Genomic DNA, 12,283 nt, shown 5'->3' with positions numbered 1-12,283 from the left:
TTGTGAGGGGCCAAAGGCGAAAAAGATTTTATTGCATGTTTCAAAAAATCGAGCGCGAAGCGCAAGGTGAAATTTTTAACAAAGGCCTACTGACCTGAAATTATTGAATGCAGTCTATAGATCTGGACGTTAGTAGTTATTTGTTTGGAAAACCCTACACTCGCTCACACAGTGTAGGGTTTCCGAACAAATAACTGCTAACGTCCTGGGGCCAGTTTCATAAAGGACTTGCAACTGTTGTAACTTTGCCATAATGGCATCTACCATGCATGGTAAAAAGGCTCAGTAGCCAATCGAAATCAAGGGTACCATAGTAGTTGCCATAATGGCAAAGTTACAACAGTTGCAAATCCTTTATGAAACGGGCCCCAGATCTAGACAACATTCAGTGATGAATAGGATACATATCTCACAAAATAAATAATGAGAACGCGAGCTTATTTTTTTTTTTATATTCGATAGATGATCTAAGCACTTTTCGTAACCATGGACATAACTTACTATTAATGTGAGCGCGTATAGCGAGAGCCGAATGATCTTAATATTTATGTTTTTTTTTGTTCTTATGAACAGAAGGCGTGTCAAAACAAATAATGAAAAGATAATGAAAACTCGAATCGCGAGAAGAATAATTTGTAGATATGATAAAAAAAATTATTGCATGACCGTTAAGTTGGGTATGACCGCGATTTTTTTTGCTGGAAGTTGTAGTATGGGGTGTCTACTTCAAGAATCCGACAGGTGCCACTTGGGCACTCTTGGGCATTTTTTTTAAATTGACGTCATAGGCCACGTCCACTTTTTCACATCCCTTTTAAATATGAATTTCATATTTTAAGGAATAAACATTTGTTATCCAATTAAAGCTTAGGAAGAATCAAATGTAAATGAATGGATCACTGGACATTTAAATCGCGCATAGGTCAGTTAAAGGTCATTTAAGGTCATAAAAGGTCAAATTGCACTACAAATGTAAGTAATACATAATATGGAAAATATCATGTGTTAAATACAAACAAGTTGGATGTTATGTGAATTTATTGGCTGAGGGGTGCATATTAAGAATCCGATCGGTACTACTTTGGCAGCTTGAGGAATTTTATTTTTGTGACGTCATAAACCACACCAGCTTTCTTACATTCCTCTTAATTATTTAGCGGAATAAACATTTCATGTTTGATATCGCATTAAATCAAATTCAAAATAAAATCCACATAATATGAATCACAAGGCTTTTAAAACTTTTCCAGGGCAATTAAAGGTCATTTTCATGTTATAAAAGGTCAAACTGGGCCACAAAATGTAATTAATGCATCATATAATGTGGAATATCTCATGTTTGGTTGAGGGTGAATTAAGGGTTCTACCTCCTCACCCTCTGGCAATTTCTATTTTCTGACGTCACGAACCACGCCCACTTTTCACATAGGCCTATAAGTAATTATGACAGAATGTGACACTTTATAGAATAAACTACGTGTTTGGTAACTAATTTAAGCCTGTGGCAAGTAAAATGCAAATATAAAAGTTACAAGATATTAAATACATGACAAGATCACCTAAAGTACAGTTATGTTAATGGTAGGTCAAATGATGTCATGCAATGTAACAAGACTTTAGTTTAATCAAAACATGTAACATAAGCTTGGTTTCATATCACCCATTTTCCTACATGAAATAAAAAACTTTTTTTTTAGTTTTCTGTAAAAACGTATTAACTGGAATCAAGGACAGAGTCATTCACGGTAAATAATTCATTACACACAATTTCCGGTTTAAGATCAATCATGTTGGAGCCACCTAAGAAAATGGCTTCTACAACACAAATTCACTTTTTTAGACAAGTATCCAATGAGACAAATTTGACATTTTACATCATCCTATAACTCCACTACATTCTGTTCTCTCATTCATCTTCCAGACTGATTTCCCCCTCGTTAGTCTCAACTGCATGTTCAGTTCCTTGTATTTAGAATGACACAATGTCATTTACATAATTTATATACGAAATACGATAAGTGGCAAATGCTTACCCTAGAGCATGGTGGTCCCGATTTAAATCCACATTGATCAAGTTCTGATAATTCCTTGGGAGTAACTAATGTGCTATGAACAGGTACATGAGTGCCCTCCTTACTTATACTTCCCATCCATACATGGGAGGCAAGTTGCAGGGGAGTCATTTTGATCAGTTACTCTCCAGATAAAGCTCCTGAGGAAGAGCACCTTTGATAATCATGCTATATTGCAATTCTTGCTGAGTTGTCAGTTGGGGTAGGCTCACTTTGAAGCATCTGTCTTCTTGCTAAATAATGTGAAGTAGTGCTATACATCATGTATATGTAATTTTAGAGAGACCATTACATTTGTTATATTAGTTAAGAAAGATGAAAAGTATAAATATTACACCTTTAATTGATCCAGTCCACTTCTTCTGCATCGGACTCTATACATTAAGATCGTGCACTAGCAGCAAGTTTAGAATAGAAAACTTTCCCTTTCCAAATTGACACAACATGGTATCACAACCTGATATGGAATTACCTGTGCAAAGCTAGCATTTTTCTCCAAACTTCAATGCCATACCTTTAATGTCAATTACTTTTCCATCAGTATGCAAAAGACTTGTAAACCCAAAATGAGAACACTGGAAGAACAGAAATATCAGTGTCGTCAGAGAAAAATTATATATGCTTCTACTGCATTACATCTTCAGAAGATAGCTGATAGTACATGGAACAGGACATTGGGCCTACCAGTGCTTCTTGTTCATGACACAAAATGGTTGTTCCCAAGGAATTAAAAGAACTTCTCAGCGTCACCCTGTTCACACTTTTAAGGAATAATGCAGTAGCTGGTCGGCCGTCGAATCATATATTTCATAGTTCATACTGCAAGTGTGAATCGAAGTGGTTACACTTCGTAATTCCGAAGGTTCGTAATGAAGGTTCTTAATTCCGAAGGTTCGTAATTCCAAAACACGTAAATTGCCTATACCTCGATGTTCGTTAATCCGAAAACGTAAAAGGGTTCGTTAATCCGAACATTTGTGGCGTTATTCCGAAGGTTCGTTATTCCAAAGGTTCGATAATCCGAAAACGAAATAAGGTTCGATGTTCCGAAGGTTCGTTAATTCGAAAACGAAATAAGGTTCGTTGTTCCGAAGGTTCGTTAATCCGAAAACGAAATAAGGTTCGTTGTTCCGAAGGTTCGTTAGTCCGAAAACGAAATGAGGTTCGTTAATCATTTCTTTTACGGACTAACGAACCTTCGGAATTGCGAACCTCATTTCGTTTTCGGATTAACGAACCTTCGGAATTGCGAACCTCACTTCGTTTTCGGACTAACGAACCTTCGGGATTACGACCCTCACTTCGTTTTCGGACTAACGAACCTTCGGAAATACGAACCTTCGAAATAACGAACCTTCGGAAATACGAACCTTCGGAATTACGAATGTATGCGAATCGAAGTAAGCTCTGGCAGAGGCATGTAGTTGAGATTGTTGGTGAAGGGGAATCCTATGAGCATCTGGTCGAAGAGGTATGGTACAGAGGCCGAGGGTAGTTGTGAGAGGAATATGGTGTAAAATATTAAATTGGTGTAGATTATTTGGAATCACATGAAATGATTTGATACAAACAGTGGCGTAACTACGGGGGGCATGGGGGGAACGTGCCCCCCCCCCAATCGGCTGACAAAAAAACTGGTAAAAAGGAGAAAAAGATGGAGAAAGGAAGAGAAACGTAGAGGGAAAGAAGAAATAAATATTCATTATAATGTTATATTATATTATAATGATGTTATATGTTATATTACATGAGAAACAATTTTTTTTTCATAAGTTTATGAAACATAATTTGCTCAGGGCCTATGTATTCATTTTTCCTGGTGCTCGCATTCTCTGTTTAACGAGAAATATAATCCTGTTGTACTAAAACCTCCCGTTTTTAAGTCAATACAGACCAAATATTCCTCGCACTTCGTTTTTTCGTTGTTTTATGTACAATAGTATGCTTCTTTTTCATGACTACTTAAAGTGATTGCCCCATTTTAAGGTCTTAATATGAAACATTTCCTGTCCGTGCTTACGTTCGCATTAGTGGATTGTTGAGATATGTCTGCTCTCCATGAATTCCTAAAATCAGTCCTTAAAATGTCCCTTTTCTCATGTTTCTGATCTGAATTTCAAAAATGTTCAGCTCGCGCTTTGCGCTCGCATCATTTGGTTTTTGAAATACGTATGGTCTTCGTGAATTCCTACAAACAAGCCTTAAAATGCCCCTCTTCAGGTCTGAATTTCCTACATTTTCAGCTCGCTTCGCGCTCACAATACTTGATTAGTAAGATTCGTATGTTAATCATGATTACAATGACTACAAAAAGTGTTTCATGTGTTCAGATGTAATTCTAACAAAATCAGCAATTAAGCGCTTAATTGGCACTCGCATTAGATGACTATAGTGAGATGGATTCCTAAAATATAGTCCTTAAAATCTCCCTGGTTGGGCTCAATATATACAAAAATTTCAGGCGAGACAGGGACGTATCATGATTGTCCCTTTTTAGGTCTGAATATCAAAAAATTTCAGCTCGCGCTCCGCGCTCGCATTATTTGATCAGTGAGATACATATCCGTTTAATGGCACTGTCCTTAAAATGTCTTTATTAGGTCAGTATACTTGGCACTAAGTGACTCAAAATTTTTGCTGGTACCCATGGTACGCCACTGGATACAAAATGATATATTAAACTTTTTGTTTAAAGTCCTGTTAAACTCGCGCGATCATCAACTTTCATGCGTGTAAATGACTTACAGGTCACCTTTACATGTGCTTCATTCTTTTCTAACCTTTAAATGTACATTCCATTTTCCATAAGCTTTAATTTGATACCAAACATGATATGTTTATTTAGTAAACTAGATAAGTCATAATTAAGAGGTTGACCTATGTGAAAAGGACAGTGTGGAAATGACGTTGTCCAAGGTTGACAAAGTAGCCTTCGTCAGATTCTTAATCTGCACTTCCTCTTTCAGCCAAAATAGACCTACATAATATATAATGCCCAACTTGTTTGTATTCCAAACATGATATATTCCACATTATATGTTACATTACTTACATTTGTGACCCAATTTGATCTTTTATAACCTTAAATGACCTTTAATAGCCCTGGACACGTTTTAAATGCGTAGCGATTCATACTATGTGGATTTTATTTTGCATTTTATTTCATGTAATTTCAAACATGGATATGATTATTCCGCTAAATAGAAAAGTCATATTTAAGAGGAATGTAATTGAAAGTTGGTGTGGTTTATGACGTCACAAAAATTAAATTCCACAAGATGCCAAAGTATCACCGGTCGGATTCTTAATATGCACACACTCAGCTTAACCTTTGCCAATAAATTCACATAATATCCATCTTGTTTGTATTCAAAACAAAATAAAATTCCTCAAGATGCCAGGGTAGCATCCATCGGATTCTTTGCAAAAATGCATATGACTAACTTGTTTGTATTTAAAGCATGGTATGTTCCCTCATTATGCCTTACTTAATTTAACCTTTTATGACCTTTAACTGATCTATGCGTGATTTAAATGCCCTTATATTTGCATTTGATTTTTCATTTGCTTTAATTTGATACCAAACATGACATGTTAATTCCTAAAATAAGAAATTCATATTTAAGAGGTATGTGAAAAGGTGGGCGCGGCCTATGACGTCAATAAAAAAATGCCCAAGAGTGCCCAGGTGGCACCCCGTCGGATTCTTGGAGCCTCACCCTATACTACAACTTCCAGCAAAAAAAATCGCAGTCATTCCCAACTTGACGGTTATGTTGGGGTTCTTCTTGATTAAAATGAATGTATAAATAGAAATGCTATAAGCATTCGTGTAAGAATGTGTGCACTAGCTTGTTTAAAAAAATGACACTATGCCTAATAATCAGTGGCCACGCGGAACGGTTTTGAAAGTGGGGGCTATGCACAGGCCTGGCTAACCATGACCCCCCCCCCCCCCTCCCCACCGGGCCCCACCCACGTTTTTGTACTCGTTTAAAAAGTTGGGCTGAGCCCCATCCCGGTTCCGCGGCCCCTGTACTTTCGTCGTTTACGTTTGCGCATGCATGCAGCCCCAGCCTTGGATTTATGAGGCGCCGAATGTACCAATATTATATAGAACAATTATTTGTTATATAATCATTATTTATTAAATAATAACTATTATTTATATATAATTTACATTTTATTTGTAAATAACTACTATTATATAAAATATCATTTCTAATTATTTATATATAATTCCAAGTAATACTTCATTATTTGTAAATAATAATAGTTCGACATTCCATTATTTATAAATAATGATTATTTATTTTTCATTATTTATAAATAATGATTATTTGTTTTTCATTATTTATAAATAATGATTATTTGTTTTTCATTATTTACAAATAATGATTATTTGTTTTTCATTATTTATAAATAATGATTATTTGTTTTTCATTATTTATAAATAATGATTATTTGTTTTTCATTATTTACAAATAATGATTATTTGTTTTTCATTATTTATAAATAATGATTATTTGTTTTTCATTATTTATAAATAATGATTATTTGTTTTTCATTATTTATAAATAATGATTATTTGTTTTTCATTATTTATAAATAATGATTATTTGTTTTTCATTATTTATAAATAATTTGTTGAGTTTTCCATTATTTATAAATAATGATTATTTGTTAAATAATGAAAACGTCTACTTCATTATTTATAAATAATTTTTTCGAGTGCACCATTATTCTCATTATTTATAAATAATCATTATTTAATGTTCGAGTTTTCCATTATTTATAAATAAAGATTATTTGTTAAATAATGAAATATCTACTTCATTATTTATAAATAATAATTTTGTTTCAATATCCCATTATTTATAAATAATCATTATTTATAAACAATTTTTACAGTTTGCCATTATATACAAATAATCATTATTTATATACAAATAACCATTATTTATTAAATAATGACATTATTTATTAAATAATGCCATTATTTATTAAATAATGGAAAACTCGCTATAACATGCAAATGTGGGACCGCCCATGATATGAATATTCATGATGCGATTTCCTTTTTCGTGATTTTTCTTCACAAATTTTTGTCCATTTCCTCTTCATAATGACATTTCTTGAAGCAATTTTCTAGGGATATGGTCTGATTGTAATATTCTTCATTTTCTATATAACTTCGTCTTCGTAGAAATATCAAAAAGTGTAAATTTATTCGATTTTTCCTACAGTTCACAATCCCCATAGGCGCGCGTGTACGGTAGGGACAACCGGTGAATCGACGGAGTGCTCTTCATCGAAATACTACGTTGGTTGGTCCCCGGAAGTGGCGGGCGGAATTTAGCCAGAATCCTCGATGGAAGTCGATCAAGTGCATATGAGCTGAGAGAGTGAAATATCAGTGTACTTGTACAGGCCCTTCTACTTTTTATAGATATTTCTTGTTGCTTTTTTTGTTAAGTTAATTTTTCCTGGTGTAGAGATAAGTTTCAGTTCTAATAATGCACTTCAAATACATTTTGGAGTGTCTGTTTGAGGCGTTTGGGGCGATTTCACCCTGGCCCCAAAATGCTCGCAACGACAATACGGGGGCATGATGACCCCTAAATTTTTAAAAACTTATTTTTCTATTGAAAATTATCACAAAATTCACCAAAAGTGTGCACGAAAGCCTTCGTATTTCACTTTTAAAACTCCAAAAAGTGCCCAAATGACAAGCTTGGTCGCTTCGCTGTGTCGCTTTCAACTTGAGAACGTTTACGCGTCTGCTTGCCCCCCCCCCCCCTCCTCCGAAAGAAATTCTGTATACGGCCAGGATCTAAAGAGCCTGGCACATTGATTTATGTATACTTTCATTTTCATTATTTTTATCTCATTATCAACATGGCCTTACGCAGAATTTTTTCCAGGGGGGCCGGGGCCGGAGCATGACGCGCGTAAACTTTCTCAAAAAAATCTTGAAAGCGAGACAGCCACGGGACCAAGCCCAAATGACAAGCTTGGTCGCTTCGCTGTCTCGCTTTCAACTTGAGAACGTTTACACGCGTCTGCCCCCACCCCCCGAAAGAAATTCTGTGAACGGCCATGCTCAAAAGAGCATATGGCACATTGATTTATATACTTTTCATTTTCATTATTTTTATCACATTATCATCATGGCCTTACACAGAATTTTTACCGGGGGGGGGGGGAGCAGCTAGGACGCGCGTAAAGTTTCTCAAAAAAATCTTGAAAGCGAGACAGCGACGCGACCAAGCTCAAATGACAAGCTTGGTCGCTTCGCTTTTTCAAGATTTTTATGAGAAAGTTTACGCGCGTCCTGCTCCCCCCACCCCCCCCCCCCCCCGGAAAAAATTCTGCGTAAGGCCATTTAAAAATTTAGGGGTCATCATGCCCCCGTATTGTCGTTGCGAGCATTTTGGGGCCAGGGTGAAATCGCCCCAAACGCCTCAAACAGACACTCCAAAATGTATTTGAAGTGCATTATTAGAACTGAAACTTATCTCTACACCAGGAAAAATTAACTTAACAAAAAAAGCAACAAGAAATATTTATAAAAAGTAGAAGGGCCTGTACAAGTACACTGATATTTCACTCTCTCAGCTCATATGCACTTGATCGACTTCCATCGAGGATTCTGGCTAAATTCCGCCCGCCACTTCCGGGGAACAACCAACGTAGTATTTCGATGAAGAGCACTCCGTGAGTTGTCCCTACGATACACGCGCGCCTATGGGGATTGTGAACTGTAGGAAAAATCGTATAAAATTACACTTTTTGATATTTCTACGAAGACGAAGTTATATAGAAAATGAAGAATATTACAATCAGACCATATCCCTAGAAAATTGCTTCAAGAAATGTCATTATGAAGAGGAAATGGACAAAAATTTGTGAAGAAAAATCACGGAAAAGGAAATCGCATCATGAATATTCATATCATGGGCGGTCCCACATTTGCATGTTATAGCGAGTTTTCCATTATTTAATAAATAATGGCATTATTTAATAAATAATGTCATTATTTAATAAATAATGGTTATTTGTATATAAATAATGATTATTTGTATATAATGGCAAACTGTAAAAATTGTTTATAAATAATGATTATTTATAAATAATGGGATATTGAAACAAAATTATTATTTATAAATAATGAAGTAGATATTTCATTATTTAACAAATAATCTTTATTTATAAATAATGGAAAACTCGAACATTAAATAAAGATTATTTATAAATAATGAGAATAATGGTGCACTCGAAAAAATTATTTATAAATAATGAAGTAGACGTTTTCATTATTTAACAAATAATCATTATTTATAAATAATGGAAAACTCAACAAATTATTTATAAATAATGAAAAACAAATAATCATTATTTATAAATAATGAAAAACAAATAATCATTATTTGTAAATAATGAAAAACAAATAATCATTATGTATAAATAATGAAAAACAAATAATCATTATTTATAAATAATGAAAAACAAATAATCATTATTTATAAATAATGAAAAACAAATAATCATTATTTGTAAATAATGAAAAACAAATAATCATTATTTATAAATAATGAAAAACAAATAATCATTATTTATAAATAATGAAAAACAAATAATCATTATTTGTAAATAATGGAAAACAAATAATCATTATTTATAAATAATGAAAAACAAATAATCATTATTTATAAATAATATGGAATGTCGAACTATTATTATTTACAAATAATGAAGTATTACTTGGAATTATATATAAATAATTAGAAATGATATTTTATATAAAAGTAGTTATTTACAAATAAAATGTAAATTATATATAAATAATAGTTATTATTTAATAAATAATGATTATATAACAAATAATTGTTCTATATAATATTGGTACATTCGGCGCTCATATGGATTGTTCAAATTTGATACGGATCACTGGCGTAAATCCGTGTTGAGGGGTGGGGGGGATGACTGAAATATTTTGGCTTTTTTTTTTTGTTATCATGTTTTTAGATATGCAAGGAATTGTAATTGATATGTCCATAGTGGCATACCGTGGGTCACGGCATTGTGGGGGCACCAGCAAAATTTTCGAATCACTGAGTGAGCGCGCGAAGCGCGCTCGGTTGCTAGTTATTCTGACCTAATATAGAGACATTTTAAGGACAATGTCATTGAACGGATATGTATCTCACTGATCAAATAATGCGAGCGCGAAGCGCGAGCTGAATTTTTTATATTCACACCTAAGAAGGGACATTATAATCAAATTTGTGTAATCATGATAGGTACCTGTCTCGCTAAACAATGCGAGCGCGAAGCGCGAGCTGAAATTTTCGTATATTTTTACCCCAAACAGCGAGATTTTAAGGAATATATTTTAGGAATCCATTAAGAGTATGCATATCTCACCATAGTCATCTAATGCAAGTGCCAAGCGCTTGCTGATTTTATTAGAATTACATCTGAACACATGAAACACTTTTTGTACTCATTGCAATCATGATTATCATACGCATCTCACTAATCAAATATTGCGAGCGTGAAGCGCGAGCTGAAAATTTAGATAATTTAGATAATTAAGACCTGAAGTGGGGCATTCTAAGGTTTCTTTGTAGGAATTAACTAGGACCATACGTATTTCATTAACCAAATGATGCGGGCGCGAAGCGCGAGCTGAACTTTTTTGATATTCAGATCAGAAGAAGGGACATTTCAAGGACTGATTTTAGGAATTCATGAAGAGCAGACATATCTCACCAATCCACTAATGCGAACGTAATCACGGAAGGAAATGTTTTTATATATACGAAGACCTTAACATTGGGCTATCACCTTTTTAATAATGTAAAAGAAGCTCATGTCACTACATAAAACAATGATAACTCAAGTGCTAGGAAATATATTTAGTTTATATTGACTTGAAAACGGGATGTTTTAGTACAACAGGATTATATATCTCGTTGAACAGACAATGCGAGCACCAGGAACTATGAAGACGTAGGCCCTGGGCAAATTATGTTTCATGAAGTTATGATAAAAATATTTCTTATGTAATGTAACATAACATAATTATAATACAACATTATAATGAATAATATTTTCTTCTTTCCCACTACGTTTCTCTTCCTTTCTCCCTCTTTTCTATTTTTCCCCATTTCCCCGTTTTTGTTTTGGTCAGCCGATGGGGGGGGGGGAGCATGTGCCCCCATGCCCCCCCCCCCCCCCGTAGTTACGCCACTGTATGTCCATATGGCAAATACCCCTCCAATATTATTATCTTTTTGATGGTTTAATTGTTTTATTAGAGATTACATTGAAAAAAAAATTGACATTCCATCTTAATCCCTTCCCAAAGACCCCAACATTGATGAATTGGAAGAAACGGGGATTTCTCTTCAATGTTATAATAAGGACATAAGTATTTCGTTTGGAAATGGTGAACTGGCTCTTTATTTGCATTTTATGATTCAATAATATTGTTTTATTTGTTAAGCGGTATTTTAGGAAGAATTTTCACCAATAAAACAATTATCTCTTGTGATTTTTTTTTATTTCTTTCGTAAAAAGTGGGGGGGGATGTTTGTACAGGCCATCCCCCCCTCCTCGAAAAGTGGGGGGGATATATCCCCCCCCCCCCCCATCCCCCCCGGGATTTACGCCAGTGATACGGATAATATTATAAGTTGTAATAAGTTATACCTTTTTCGTTTATTCTTCTTCGGTTAATTAATCACCCCGTAATTACCCAGTATAAATGAAATTGTCCCTTTTCAAAATATAATAGACGACAGACACTCAAATGCACAATGGGACTCCTCTGAATACCAATCAAGGGACGAAAGTGCCGGGCGAAAGTGCTTTTATTAATCCACCTGTTTATACACACTTCAGTGAGTGGAATACAGCCTGTGGTCACATGACACAACGTTGTGTTGGAAACGGTGTCACAGCTCCTTAAGTAGGATGCGTTCATTATACAATACGGGCTTATAGATTATTTGCTTTAAATTGTTTTCATAATATATGAGAGAAGATACACATTCATGTAAATTTTTACATATAAACACATCAAATAATTTGAATTAAATAGTTATTTTGGACATTTAAGTAAAAAAGGTTTATTTTATTATAATTATTTTAGAATGCCCCCCCCCCCCAATAAAAATGGAGTTTTCCATGTGGCAAATACTAGT

Source organism: Lytechinus pictus, unplaced genomic scaffold, assembly GCF_037042905.1.
Source record: "Lytechinus pictus isolate F3 Inbred unplaced genomic scaffold, Lp3.0 scaffold_19, whole genome shotgun sequence".
In the NCBI taxonomy this organism is placed as follows: domain Eukaryota; kingdom Metazoa; phylum Echinodermata; class Echinoidea; order Temnopleuroida; family Toxopneustidae; genus Lytechinus; species Lytechinus pictus.
The sequence above is the reverse complement of the archived record's forward strand: the minus strand, read 5'-3'. Positions refer to the sequence as shown.